General features: G+C 28.3%; 1 pseudogene; it reads right to left on the bottom strand.

The window, feature by feature from the left end:
- Positions 1–1,046: 1,046 nt before the first annotated feature.
- LOC111277533 (protein CANDIDATE G PROTEIN-COUPLED RECEPTOR 7-like) lies at positions 1,047–2,502 on the bottom strand (annotated as a pseudogene).
- Positions 2,503–6,293: the final 3,791 nt, after the last annotated feature.

Here is a 6,293-nt window from a genome sequence, read left to right as displayed (position 1 = left end):
ATTTAATTATTATTAAATTAAATCGAATTTGAATATTTTTATATCTGATTCAAATAGCTTATAAATTTAATCAAAATTTTATATTTTAATATATTTTAATTATTTTAATTAATAAAATATCTCGAATTCTAACATAAATAATCAAATTTTTATTAAGTATAAAGATCAAACTTATTTTTTCATATTAATCGAGTCAAATTTAACAAATTCAAATAATTTTATTTTTATCTCGAGTCAAATTCAAATTAAAAAAATAAAATTTAATTGAATTTAAGTTAAGTTTTAAATTTTGAATTTAAAATTAAATTTGAGCTCAAATTTAATACTGTAACGATTCAAACTCGATTGATTACATTTTTATTCCTAACCTTTCTTTTCCTTTGTTTTTCCCCTCTCCCCTTTTTCTCAAAATTCTCAACTCTTTCAATTAATGTCTAAATTATCCTAGTATTTCACTCCAATTACCATAATTACACTCAATATTAATGACTATCTGACTTGTTCAAAAATTGAGTTACTTGATTAAGTGGGGATAGCTTTAATATAGCGTTATTGATTCTATTAGAGTATAAAAAAATTACAGTTTAAAATTAAACTTTTTATTGAAATTATTTAATGAATTTATTTTTTAAATTCAAAAAGTTTTTCAATGTGTTTAATAGTAAAGTGATAATTATGGTCGATAAAATCCAATGATAAGAATTTAATTCGAATTTAATTCATAAAAATTTCAAATACTAAAAGTATTATTGTTATTAAGTAAATATATTAGTCTATATATGCTTTTTTAAAAGACATTGAAATTCTTTTTTAATGAGGTAACTTTGTATGGAAAAAGAAAAACAAATGCTGAAATTATTCCATACAAGATAGAAATAATGAAATCATGAAATTTCAGATTTTATATTAAGGAAGAAGAAAAGTTCTAAACAAGATTACAAACAAATTCTGAAATTTGATTCTCAAGGCTTTCTTTTCTAGAATTGACATACAAAACTAGAATCTAAGTAGTTTAATTCAACATTACTGGTCTCAAAAGAAGGCCCCTATAGTTCAAATGAGTCATTTTCTTCTAACATTTGAGCTGCTGCATTCTCTTCCTCATCATTAATCAATAAATATGGATTCTTTTCCATTGGCTGAAAATTATAGAAAATAAATGCATAGAAAACCAAGCTTGCACCCTCTTCCAAAACGGTTATCAACCACTCTAATCTGTAATTCAGGAAAGCCCCAACTGCTGAAACCACAATTCTTGTGAAGCATAAATACCCTATCACAAATAGGTAAAACTGCTTGAAAAGTGTCAATTTTTCCAGGTTCTTAGCTGCCTTTCCATCTGTCTTGGATGCTTCTCTCTGGCTTCTTATTGACCAAATGATTGGAAAAAACACTACACAACAACAAGCAATATCAATCAACAAGAACAGTTGGTTCCAAGTCATCCAATCTCTTGTTGCAGGCCCAGTTTCACCGATAACCACATAAGCTATATTTTCAAGAACCTGTAAAGGGATTACAGTTATCAAAACCTGTTTTTCGCGTTCCTGAAGGTACGGTTTCAGGAATGACCAGCCTCTTCCTGTAAGGATTATCACAGTGAACAACATTATGCCTTTGAAGAATCCGAAAATGTAAAATGCCACTTCCCATCCATGGGGAGTACCAGTTTTCCTGGCCTACATTTTGGCCTCTGAGGCATAAATCATGTTAAGGCACTTGAATAGAAGCAATGCACCCATTATTAAATGAATCTTCTCAACTCTAGGCCTTTGATTGATACAGGCAAAAACCCAAACAAGGAAAAATCCTGCATATATCAAAAAGAAGAGAAAATAGAGTTTTGGCAATGGGGTTTGGCCTGCAGGCAAGAAATCCTTTTCACCTTCTTTCAGGTTATACATTTCTGTATGACCATGCATTGACACTTTGAATTCTGGTTGACAGTTTCCAAATACCAAATTATATTCATCAGGGTCATCGATTTCTATAGAACCGCTATACTTCAAATCAGCAGCCAGGTTTTCAAACTTGAATATGAGCTGTGCATACCTGCTTGATAAAACACAAAAGCCTTCAGTGTACTCTGATTCATTCCAAATGTTTCGAAATGAAGGGACATTAGCAATGAAAAATGCCTTGTAAGAAGGGTTGAATTGCATGTTTTGATGTCTCGGTGTCCATGTAACATTTGTTACTGAAATTTCTATATGACCATTTTTGCCAAATCCAAAGCTCTCAAATAAGATCGTAGATCCGTAATCATCGAAAATCCAAGTGTTGTTGATCTCAGACAATGACACTGGGATGCTTGACAATCAATAACAATGCAGATAATATTTGGAGTAGAGGGTGATGGAGAAAAGTTGTACAGAAACTGAAATGTTCCATCACGTGTGATCAATATGGCAAGTGATTTTCCTGAGAAAAAAGAACAAAACACTGACTAATAGTAAACAAATTTGAAGATTTGTGTGAGAATTTCCATTGAAAACAATGTCGGAATTCGGATGGTTGATAATTATGGTAAAAGTAAAAGAAAAACGATTTATGTGCCATAGATTTGGGAGAGTGAGGGAACTATCCTAGGACATGTGTCGATGTCATAGTAACTACTTCAAAGGATTCTTACCACCTAGCTTGTCTGACAAATTGTTTCATGTCCGAAGCTTAATTTAGTGTTTTTGAAACATGTATTTTTTTTTTTTTTGTAAACGTGAAAATTTGAATTTTAATCACTAAAACTAAGAATTCAATAATCTAAAAACAAACACGTGGTTATTGAAAACATGTATTTTAATAAATAAGTTATGTTTAATTTCAAAACATTATACAGTTGTATATCTTCAATAAAAAATAGCGGTCCTTATTTACCAGCCTACACCTTTTATAGTTAAGATCATGATAGCCTAGGAGGCTTCAAATCCCGACCAACAACAAATTGGATATTTCAGTGACATGTTGATATAGCTGAGAACTTTGACGATTACTGGTTCATAACAAATTCTGCAATTACCATCACTGTTTACCTCATGTTAGAGTTCTTAATCTCAAGGTCATCATCATCATCTTTTATGGACATAGAGGCAAGCTTAATAATCACACAAACCTTTTCTTCTAAACAAAAAAAAAAAAAAAAGAAAAAAAAAATCAGAACAGAGAAAAAGAAAGTTGGGTCACAAATTGCATTGCAGCAGTTTGAGCCAGTCAACTCCCTCTACTGGACAAGAGAAAAAAAAAACAACAAATTTTGGAGCACAAATGAATCTCCTATGCTTCAGTCAATGGAACCATTTTTATTAGGACAATTTTTTTTTTTTTTGTGGGGAGAAACTCAAATTCAAAGATTTTTCTTTGTGAAATTATTTACAACCTTATAAATTCTTTCACTCAAGAGCTAACTGTTGATCTAGTCGTGCTCCCGCTTCTGACTACTTAGCAGTGACAAACTACAGGTCTTTTTGTGGTCCATATATATATATATATATATATATCCCAGAAGAGGCCGCAGTAATCGAATTCGGATTATTACGGGTTTGAATTGAACTCATTTCGAGTTAAAGTCATTGATTGTTCAGTAATTATAAAGTTGGATCGGCTCAGCTATCGAATTTTGAGAGGTTGGACTGGCCGGAGCTTGAGATTTCTATCCCAACCATGATTCATTCCTCCGGCCACTTTCCATCAACAGTGCTCATATCAACTAACCTGTAAAGAACAAAGGGACAAAAAATTGATCATTCAACATCAATAATCATTAGATCTTGCCAGGTGAAATTAATAAAACTTATGGGAGAGCAAGAAAATGTGCAAAACAATAAGAAACAACGAGCAGAGGAAATTGGTTTTATTGAGAAAATATTTAGCAAAAATTGTCGCTATTAAATTTAAAACTTAATTCAATTTATTCACATAATTATTTTTAAAAAATAATATTTAACAAATTTAAATACCAAATTTTCTCTAATTTTCAAATTGTGACTTTTTTTTATTCCAAAATAAATTGGCACCAATATTTTTGTTGGCTTCGGAATAAATTCTTTGGCCAGCAATGATCTTTACGTATGGTTGGCATTATGGGCAGAGGTTAGTGGCTTTAAATGCCTCAGATTCATGGGGGTGAACCCTGTAAGCCAAAAAGAAAAGAAAAAAAATGTTCCATGAAGAAAGGTAGTGATTGAGAGCAGAGAATAGGGACATTAAATCAACTAAATATATATAGGGGACTTTTGAAAATAAAGGTCAGATGAAATTTGCCTAATTATTTGAACTGGAATTAATTATTAGCACAATTAACAGATCATTAGTTTAAAGCTTGAATATCAGTAATTTCAAGAGATATATGCCATAACATTTTTTGTCGGGAGATTCAATCGCCAAATTTAATGAAAATTATAAAATTAATTAAGATTTATTAAAAAAATTTTTGTTCTTCAAAATCAATGTTGAGTTCAAAAGTATGATTACAAATAAAGAAAGTATTAACATTCCCATCGCTCATTTAAGGAACAGTACTAATTAAATATATATTACCTTTTAATTTTAATAATATAATTTTTTAATATTTCAAATTAATTTTTGAAAAATTTATTTAAGAAAAAGCATTTTTTATTTTGTGAAATTATTTTGTTTTCTCATTCTATAAATTCACCAATGTTTTAGTGGAATCTATAAAAAAATATCTTTATTTAGAAATTTTTTAAAAAATTAATTATTCACAAAAATTCATCATAAGATATTTGTTTATTCACAAATGACATGTATGATTTACACCAATTTTTCTTAAAATTATTCCTCAAGTGATTTAATCGAAGAGATTTAATCGAAGAAAACATTTAATTAATTTTTTGTTATTATTTTTGTTTTATCATTTTTTTATCATTGTTTTCGTTTATTTCTATTTTATTATTTAAATAAACTTTTATTTAGTAAAAATAATTTTTAAATTATCCTAACTCTTTGATGACATCTAAAAAAATATTTTTATTTTTAATAATTAAAGAAAACTGAACTTTTTCAATTTTCTTTAAAAATTACATTTTAAAAGAGTTATTTCAACAGTAAATTATTTTAACTAGTTTATTGTTCATAGCATTTTTTTAGCAAAAAAAATTTTGAATTATCTTAACACTTTAACGAAATTTAAAAAATATTTTTACTTATAAAATTAAAGAAAAATAAAACTCTTTTCATTTTCCTCGATAATTATTATTTTGTTGTGATTTAATTATTTTTTATTTTGAGTTAAAAGTTACTATTAAATTTTTTATATATATTTTAACTAATTTCTTAGAAGTTGACAAGTTTTCTAAAATTTGATAATCAAAAAATTCAAAAAATCCCAAATTCTAACCACCCAAAAATTTTTTAAAATATTTCAAAAAATCCCAATACACTCCTCTCAATCCCTTAACAATGTTCTTCAAATAGTTTTCCTAAAAAAAAAAAAAGAAAATGCCAAATCTCCTAAAATAAGGTTTTCAATTTTGGCTTTTTTTTTTTTTTTTTTTTTTTTTTTTTGTGTGCGTTGCTGCTCGTTCCCCAAAAGAGAATGTGGATGTTGATTTTTTTTTTTTTTTTAATGTGTGTGATCTTGGGCGAATTTTGGCAAAATAGTTGTGGGAATTTTTGTCAAAATCTTCTCTGTCTAAAAATTTTGCTCTCTGTGCTGTGTTTTTGGTAGAATGGTAGTAAGGCTCTTAATTGTTCCTCGCCCCCATCAAGTCCTCTGTCCATGTCCTCTTCTGTGAATTGAAAGACTATCTATAAACCAATTTGGGAATCAGAATCGTCTTAAATCTTTTAGGATTATTGTAAACTTCTGGGGCATGTTGACTTTGTTGTCTAAATCTCAGATGCAAAAGTCAGGCAAAGAGGCTGATAGCGAGATTACGACGTGGTTGGAATTTGGTGCATTTAATACGCTGTGACTCTTGGGGAAGGATGAAGAAAAACGAAAACAAAAAGAGAAAAAAAAAATAAAGTATCAATAATAATAATAATAATAATAATAATAATAATAATAATAATAAAAATGAGAATGAAAGTAAAAGGCAATAAAAATTTAAAAGTATAATAAAATTTAAAATGATTTGATATGAAAATAATTCGATACATTCAATTAAAATATTTGACTAAATTTGAATAAAATCGAAAATCTATTCAGGTTATTTTAATGCAATACTCGAATTTTTGAACAAAATAAATATTTACAATAGAAATTAATCCAAATCATTTCCTAGGACATGTGTCGATGTCATAGTTACTACTTCAAAGGATTCTTACCACCTATT

Source organism: Durio zibethinus, chromosome 7 (assembly GCF_047325235.1).
Source record: "Durio zibethinus cultivar Kanyao isolate XHJ-2024 chromosome 7, ASM4732523v1, whole genome shotgun sequence".
Classification (NCBI taxonomy): domain Eukaryota; kingdom Viridiplantae; phylum Streptophyta; class Magnoliopsida; order Malvales; family Malvaceae; genus Durio; species Durio zibethinus.
The sequence above is the reverse complement of the archived record's forward strand: the minus strand, read 5'-3'. Positions and strand labels throughout refer to the sequence as shown.